Source organism: Spinacia oleracea, chromosome 1 (genome assembly GCF_020520425.1).
Source record: "Spinacia oleracea cultivar Varoflay chromosome 1, BTI_SOV_V1, whole genome shotgun sequence".
In the NCBI taxonomy this organism is placed as follows: domain Eukaryota; kingdom Viridiplantae; phylum Streptophyta; class Magnoliopsida; order Caryophyllales; family Amaranthaceae; genus Spinacia; species Spinacia oleracea.
This window is the reverse complement of record NC_079487.1, coordinates 98,331,290-98,340,449: the sequence shown is the minus strand read 5'-3', so window position 1 is coordinate 98,340,449 and position 9,160 is coordinate 98,331,290. Positions and strand designations below refer to the sequence as shown.

The 9,160-nt window shown below is 34.5% G+C and overlaps 1 long non-coding RNA gene across 1 annotated transcript; it reads left to right on the top strand.

The window, feature by feature from the left end:
• Nucleotides 1-905: 905 nt before the first annotated feature.
• Nucleotides 906-8,904, top strand: LOC130467990 (uncharacterized). The gene is made up of 4 exons (XR_008928206.1): nt 906-1,364; nt 5,739-5,874; nt 6,150-6,307; nt 8,657-8,904. It is a non-coding gene; the product is annotated as an uncharacterized lncRNA (long non-coding RNA).
• Nucleotides 8,905-9,160: the final 256 nt, after the last annotated feature.

Genomic DNA, 9,160 nt, shown 5'->3' with positions numbered 1-9,160 from the left:
TTATGCGCAGGGGATTCCGTCACATAGGGTGACACGAGTTATTATTATATTCTTACTGTTTGGTTGGCCCCCAACACTGTTCTAGTTGGACCTAGGAGAAAGAAAACTCGTTTGATGCTTCTTCTAATTTAATTATAAAGTCAAGGTCGTGTCGAGAGTCGAGTCTTGTGGCTTTTGCATGTGGATTCATTATTGTACTTTGGAGTGAAGCATGTTTAGTTATAGGCTTTGTTTTAGCTTATAGTACTCAGATTTTGTTGATTACGTGCTTTCATGTCTTTTGGTCATGGATTTTTCCATAATAACCCTATGATGATCCATCAATTGCACTTGTGTTTTTGGTGTAACACCCTAATAATTCCTTGTCTTTATAAAACCATTTTCCAACTCAAATAAAGAAATTACTAAAGTATTACCGCCACCGTGATAACGGTTAAGGCTAGTACCAGAATTACGTAGCGGAACTAACTAACTTCCAAAATAGAATTAAATAATAGTTAATGGCCTCCTCTACAAGTTGGAACCATAAAGGCCAAAACCAAAACAAAGACCAAAACCAAATAAACGAATCCATTAACTAAAAAAATAGAAATAGTAGTAGTATTCTAGACTAAATAAAATAAACAGAGTTTTAAACATTGCAAGTAAAATAAACAATCTCAATCCATCTCATTGCTAGATATCTTCACTTACAAGTGTGATGCCCCAACATTTTATATTCTTAATTATATTTAAGAAATTATTATTTATGAAAATATTATTCTAAACGAACTTATTAGTCATATACTTTGTATGATATTAAATTTTAGATTTCTAATAGGTAAAAAAAAAAAAAAAATCAAACAAACGATTTGAGAAAATAATAAATAAATAAAAAAATATGAAAAACGAAATATATATAAAATAATGAAAAAAAATGAAGTGAGATATTTGTGTTAACCGACATTGCATCTCCTAATATTGATCCTTACCATTTCATCTTGACTCATCTTCAAAAATATTGGTTCTCCATTTTCCTGTTCGTTGGTTGCCCCTCGCCAAATTCACCTATCAAGCCACCACTTCTCCTCACATCTAACATCGACGATCTTCACTCGATCATACTCCTTTGTTCGGTAATTTCAGACTCCCTTCATCAATTAGTTGGAATTGAATAAAGATCAAAACCCCCAAATTGAGTAAACCCTAACTTATTGAATCTTCTCTCTCTTTTGGCTTTATCTGGTGTCATCGGTGCTTTCACTTGACAGAGGCGCCGTCCTTATTCGTCGGCGCTACTAATACTTTCGGAGGTGATACCTTCTTTGTTGGTGTTGATTTTTGTGTTCTTGTTCCTTTTCTCTTCTGCTCGTTGCTATCCCGAGGTGACACACTCCTTCCATTTTCTTTTTTTCTTTTTTTTTTTCTTTTCGTTAAGGATGGATTGAAAACAAATTGTGGGTGGTCATGCATGATTTTGTTATTGATGATGTTGCTACTGATTTTAATTGATATTGTTGCTTCTTTTAATTGATTGTTGTTAGTGTTGGAATTCTTGTTGTTATCAAGGATGTTCGAGCTGTTGTTGTGGTTATATTTGTTAGTGTTATAATTGTTGTTGGTGTCGATGTTCTTGTTGCCGCTGTTGCAATTGCATTCAGCACGAACTTCTGGTCGTCCTGTTTTCTCAGTCTTTTATTCATTTTTAGGTTCTTATTTCCAAACAAAAATTGTAGATCTCTTCGAGTTATTAAATTTAGGCTCAAGAATCACTCAATTTGGAGCAGTATTTTAGGAGATGAGCCATTCTGAAACTAACCGTTGCTGTTGTGTCAGCACCGGTTTATGTTTCTCTTATTTCGACGATCTTCTGATCATTTTGAGCTCCTGTTCTCTGAATAAGAATTGTACATCTCTTCGTCTAGATGAACTTAGGCTCAATAGTAACTTGATTCAGAGTTGTGTGCTAGGAGATACTCCCTTCTTAAAGCTACTGTTGTTGCTGCCTTCGTCTTGTTATTGTCGGCGTTGTTGATGATGATAATTATTTGTAATAGTATTGTTGCTGTCCTTGATCTTGTTTTTTAATTATTTTTATTGTTATTATTAATGTCATATTGTAGATAGTATTGATACTAGTGCTATTTTTAGTGTTATTATTGATGTTAGTTGGTTTTCTATGCATGTTAATAGATGAATTTGAGATTCATGAGTTATTTTATAAAATCAATTATTAATGAATTGCATATCTTACGTTAGTGATAAGTGGGATAATTGGGTGGTTAGCTAAAGCTCTAACACTTTGGTTTCTTAAAGTATATTAAAGATTTATGTTGAAAACTATGAGGAGGAACTTGTTGAGAAGTGGAGAAAAGATTTAAGGTGATTGTGGGATTTATTGATTGATTTTCGCCGTATGTGAAAAGATGGTAAACCTTCCTCATCTCTAGTGTGACTGTTCAGGGACTCCCGGGTCACAATAAAAGTTAGAGTTGGGGGGTGTGCACACTAGAGGTTAATGAAAATAGTTGGCCAACGAAGATTGAATGTACTGTCAGGGGCTCCCGGGTACATCTCAAGTAGACTGTCAGGGTCTCCTGGGTCTATCTATTGGTCAGTAGATTGTCAGGGGCTCCCGGATCTACTTAGAATGGAGACTTATAGGAAATTGGGAATGTAAGATATACATATGATTTGGATAAGAGCTTCAATAGAGAACCATTAGTAATCTCTAATACTTACTTAACTACTAACATAACTCAGTTTGTTTTATATTTTATATATTATTCAAAGTTATTTTGGAACGATGTCTTGATTTTCATGTGTACTCTTTATTGGTGTATTATTTTCTGCTACTTAAATATTTACATAAGTTTTCTCAATGTTTGATTAAGGAAGGGTTGTGGTACTTAGCTTTCGCTGACGTGTATATTTCTTGTTTGTTGTTTGTGTTGTTCTCCCATTTGGGATTGAACCTGCGACGACCCATTCATTATGGTGAGCAGATGACCATTATTGACCATAATAGAAGTGATTATTGATTTTCAAAGGTTGCTTCGAGTGAGAACGACAATAATAGAAGTGAATGTATTTCAAAAAATGGTTTTCTATCGTAGATTCCTAACAATTATTTTGATTTAAAAGTTCTATATAATTGTCAAATTTTAATTTAGTTAACGCAAAGAGGTTTGTAATCTTAATTTTCCTTTATCGATCTTGAGGTTTGTAGCCTTGCATTTGCTCTTAGGTAAATGAGGCGGTGATACTCCGATTCTCTGTTATTGCTTCCGCTTGTATTTAGAATACACAGGTTTATTGGTGTTGTCGAATGTAATAGGATTTTAAATATTCCATTTTTGGGTTTTGTTTAATTTACAAAGGTAACTCTGCCGAATTTTATACTCGATTTAATAGTTCTATTATTTTAAACTAATATTTTAATAAGGTCTAGAATCGGGGTATTATAGAATGGTATCAGAGCCAAGGCTATTTTTTTTAGGTTCGCCATGATCTTCATAACTTGGCGTATGATTGGGATTTGTGCGAGAGTGTTTCTTTTATAAAAAGTTGAGCTTCAAAGTTTGAATAATGAATTTTCTTTTTGGGACGTTAGTATATATTGTTTTTGGATGAAAATGTGACATGTTACTACTTGAGGAATGAGGATCTATTTGTAGCTATTGGGCTGTCAAATGAGTAATATTATATTAATGAATAGAATTGGAAGGCCAAGATGGCTATATGAATTCTTTGAGTTATAGATATAATAATGAGAGTATAAATAATGGATATGATTGGTCTATAACAATTGATTTGTTTATAATTAAGGAGTATTGCGAAATAGTAGTTGAGAATTTAAGTTGATCTTTAAAGGAATTGAGTTTGATTATAAGAAATGTGATTTGAGAATATTGGAGATTTTAAGTTTTGATGTTTCTTCGGTTAATAAAATTTTATTTGTTTTAGTGGAAAGTGAAATAAGATGATTGATTAGCATAGTTGTTAGACATGAGGTATTTAGTTTGTTATGTGTATGATGTATTGGAGATGTATAGTCGTGAGACTTGATCAATGAAATGGAGGAATAATAATGATAACTCAAAAGTCAAAACTATTGTTTGTTTTAATTACGAGAAGTCATGCATCAAGTGATCAATCTAAAGGGGTGTGATTCTGAGTTGGATTAAAAGTAAGTGTTATGAACATATATTGGAGCAAGAAGTGAATTATGTCTGAGGTTTTGAAGGACTAATCCTAATTTGGCTTGGTTTCAAAACAAGTTCCCTTAGTCATTATTAGATAGTGAAATGATATGAATTTGGTAGTGTATTAAACAAAGACTTGAGATTTCTGGTAAATATGATTACTAGAAGCAGCGCATTGAATTGAAGATTTAAATGAGGATTTGGGCTCGTGAAATGTCTATTCGAAATTGGGGTTTGGAAATGAATTGTGGTACTTAAACGTAACTTATGGGGGTGATCACAGTCTTATTTGATCGTGGGAGGAATTGTCAAGGAATGAGTTTGAGATTGAGAGTTATAAGCATAGTTATGCATTTGAGATCTGTGTGCTGGGAGTTCCAGTTTCTTTGTTAATCCTCTGCTTTTGAACTATTAGAAATAATGTGAAGTATAGGTAATTTGAGCTTAGGAATTAGAACTTGCGGAAAAAGGTCGGGCTCTAAGTTATAATACGGGAAGAGTCGTATCCGTTCCATAGTACTTATTGGCCGGAAATGGCTTTACCAGATACTATAATTTCTTTTATTTTATTTTATTTTATTTTTAAGTCACTAGTAGAAAAAACCCTTGTTGCAACCCCCTTGTTGCAGCGTACAAGTATTAATACGCTTCAACAACCAGTCGGTCAACGCAGGTCAAACCCTTTAAAGGGTTGTTGCAGCGTACATAATAAAAGCCCCCTGCAATAGGCCTTTTATTTTGCAGCGTACATGGTAAAAGCCCCCTGCAATAACATATTTGTAAATTTTTTTCGCTGCAACTTTAACTCAGACCAAACATTTCTATCTCAAACCTCATAGCAGCGAATATCCCACGTACTCTCAGTACTCCCTTCTTCTTCTCTCGGCTTACCCTGCTTCTTGCCGGTGGTTCTCACCAGTGGTCGTCGCCGCTGGGTCTCGCCCGTCACCGGTGGTACTCCAGCAAGAGTCTATTTAATTTCCTCGCCTCTCACTGGTGGTTCCCTACTCGAAAAAACAACCGGCGAAGTCATTCCCTGCTCGGAAAACTAAGCTATATCCAGACTCTATCTCCTCCTATAGTTCGTTTGTCTTTGCTATCTCAATTCGTAAGAAACGTCGTCGATTGCACAGGTATATTTCTAATCTATTCGTCAATTAACATGTCTGTGGTGTTGGGGTTTGTGTATGGTTCAAATCGCCAGATCTGGAGTTGATTTAGCAATTTTTTGTATGTTGGTGTATACCTATTATTTTTGGTCCATTTCGTTAATTGTTTGGGGGAAATGATTGGTTTTTTTTAGGGTTTGTTCGAATGATTGAGTTCTTTTAGGGTCTGTTCGAATGATTGGGTTTTTTTTGGGTTTGTTAAGTATAAGATACTTCCAAATGATTTTTTTGGGGTTTTAATCATAGATGCACGATCGTGATTTGTGGAAATGTGTTCTGTGTAATATTTGTTCTGTCCAGTTCGTTTGAGAGTTGTTGATTTAATCTAATTTTTGTAGGACGATTTGATCTAGTTTTTGTTTTCTTTTACTGAATTTCGTGACAGATTGGTACAATTGTGTGAAATTGGCAGAAGATTTGTGGGTTGAGACAGCAATGGGTGGATCCCTTATTTATGAGGATAGCAAATAGTGTTCTTGTAATACGCATACAAGAACACTAGCCCAGGAAGATACTTGAAGGTATAGATTCTTGGATTTCTATATTCTTCCCTTGTTTAAGAACTGGAACTTTTGAGCAATATTTCACCCAATGTTTTCAGAATAGTAGAAGATGATTAGATGAGTATACAAAAGTAGATAGAACATTCATTGTGGAACGAAGATAGTATTTTTCGGTATGACTATATGAGAATGTGAAAAATCTAAGTATTTGGCACTATATTACATCTTTGATAGCGAAAAATATTGCACTGTTTCGCATCCTAAACTGGTATACTTCATTTTGTTTGTCATAGATGAATATTTTCTTTCGCGACTGCAAATCCGGGAGAAGAGGTTAGCTAAAGGTGGAATTCTCTTAGCTGCTACACTTAATTTCGTAGTGGAGAATCACAAACAGAAGACAAACATCTCTAGTTTAGAAAGAGTATGATAACTTCCATCAGGAAAATAGGTAAAATAGTTAAATATTTATATATTCGTGTGAATTTGCATGCTTAGCTTCATTGTGCCTTTATTTTGGGGATTAAGGTTCTGTTTTTTAATTTTTGGCAAATTCTTCATATTACACTCTTAGTACTGGCTTTTTCAAGAGATAAACTCTTCTTATTCTTAATGTTTTCTTTGTTAATTCATGAGTTAATTTATTCTCACGTATTCTGTTTCTCTGAAGTTAATCTGCTTCCATCAGTCCGTGTGTATTTTTGTGTGTGTATGGGTGATGATATCTTTTGGTTAAACCCTTTCCGACTTATAACTTTTTTTATCATCTCCTTTTTTTCTCTATGTATCAGTAGAAGATAACTCTTTGTAGGGGTATTTAATATCCCGAAATTTTTAAACTTGATTTATTAAAATTAAAAATATTTATTAGCTTGCTTTCGTTTTAATTACGAATAATCAAATTTCGTTATTTTAAACGTTTTCACGATTTACTTTAAACGATAAATTATAAACGAAAATTTATTTACTTTTCGTTAACGATATTTTCATAAAGAATAATTTTAGCTAAACATTTCTATTTTTAGTAGTTTCCAAAAATAGCTCCAAGCTTTTAAATTACAAATTTGCCCTTATTATAAGTCCAAGTCAACAACTACAAGAACCAAAGTCTTCTTCTTCCTCTTCCTTATCGTATGTACCAGCATACTTGGCAAACATGGGGTATGCCAGACAATCAAACTTTTGACTTCCTCCTTCACCAATTCAAGCCAACGCACAACCCATGAGATCCATTGTATTTCAATTCTACTGGTATTGCCCACTGATTCTCCTTCTTCTCTCTATGCCAATTGTTTCCTGACAAAACCATTAACAATAGCTCATAGATGACGTTTTGCATCCCTCCAAAAATCTATAAATAGCTTACTGATTCACCAATTCAATTCACAACCAAAACCAACATCTTATTCCATTATGACCATTAGAAATTGTGAAGTTTTCTTACCTCATTCCTCTATTTTGGTCTTGAACCACCACCATCGCAGCCGCCACTTTTCTCGGCCTTCATTTACCACCGGAAACCACCCAACAAGAAACACCAATTAAAGTGAGACCACCAAAAAGACCACCCACGACAATCCCTTGCCGCCTTTCTCCTTTTCCCTTCTCGGTCTTCATTGCATTTTACCCCCTGCCTTTCCCTCTCTTCTCGGTGTACCTCCGTCCCAGGCTTCCCACAAACAACCACCAGTGTCGCCCCTTTTGTCGGTGTTCTGCTACCGCTGCTCCCGTCGTTCGTGGGCCATGCCCAGTCGCCTCCTCTTGTCCTCTTCGTTCGCCCTCTTTGTAGCCGAGACCAAGAGTGGTCTTGGAAGTTGGAAGTTGGAAGTTTGAAACCCACTTTTCCAAATTTAAAGATTTGGTTGACTTTATCTTTCCTAATTAATTTTGGGCAAGTTTTTACTGTTTTCTAAAAAGCCCAAAAGCAATAAAATGACTAATGTTACGTGACTTAAATACTAAAGTTTTTTTAAAGATGCACTAAGATCTCTTAAATAAGAATCACGTTTAAAATGAAATATAAACTGTTTCAAAAGGGAGTAATTATGATTATTATTATTTTTATAATTACTAACTGGGTAATTTATAACATTACAAGAATATTCGGTCCTTGGAGCTCAGGAAGAACGATCCATCGAACGGGACGTATAAACTACGGTTGAGGTAACATCTATTGCTAACACCCACAATCCCCTTATAAAATGTGTTTATGTGATTATGAAATATGTTTATAATGATGTGTTTTTATTGGATTGTGGGATATGAAATGTATTTATGAAGTGTGTTTTATGAATGATGATATTTAAATATGTTTATGAATGATTTTATAAGATGATGTTTACGAGTTATTAATAAGATACGAAACATGATAAATAAAAGTGTAACAGGTTCTGGCAGTTAGTGGGGTTACTATTTTTAGGTCGTGCACGTACCGCCGTACCGCGGGACACCCAACAAGGGAGAGTGCTCCTTGAGGGTTACCGCAAGCTAAAAGAGAAACTATTTAGGTACGGGCGTATGTCCAACAAGGGAGAGTGCTCCTTGAGGACTATCGCAAGGTGGGAGACGTCCCGCAAGACTAACTAGTCAGTTACCAAGTAAAATGAAGGTTTTATGAAAGATAATGGGAACTACTAAAGTTTCAAGTTATAAATGATGTTTTATTATGATGCTCTGTGAAAGTGATTTACTATATTCTATTCTCCCTGTTTGCAAATTAAATAAAATGAATTGAAATGAGTTTACGTTGTTAGGGTAGTATGTTACTGGGCCTCGGCTCACGATGTTGCTTTTGTTTTAGGTACGAAGAAGATCATGGGATGCCTTAGAGTGAGGATAGCACCATCAAATTCACGATCGATGTTTAGTAAAGATAACTATGTCATTAGTAATAAAGGGATGTATTAATTAAGCTCTAAGTTTGATTTTATGATTTGAGTTAGATTTTAATATTTATATTTAATCAATGTTAGGAATATTTATTAAAGTTCATTTAGATTTCGATGTAAATATTTAAGAATTAATCGAAGTGAAGTATAATTAATGTTACTCAATAGTAGTCAGTAAATTTAAAAAGGTTATGTCGCCTTGTATTTTCCACGAGGGAGATACGGCAGTGACGCTCCGACTAAATTAGAGTTTCCGCTGCTAATTAAAGATAGTTAACCTAATTAATGGTGTCTAGAAGTCGGGGTGTTACAGTTTGGTATTCAGAGCCAAGGTTCTGCGACCATAAGTGCTAAACCTTACGGGTTTTGCACGAAATAGAATTCATTAGGCTTTAAGCAAGAATTTTAAGGAATAA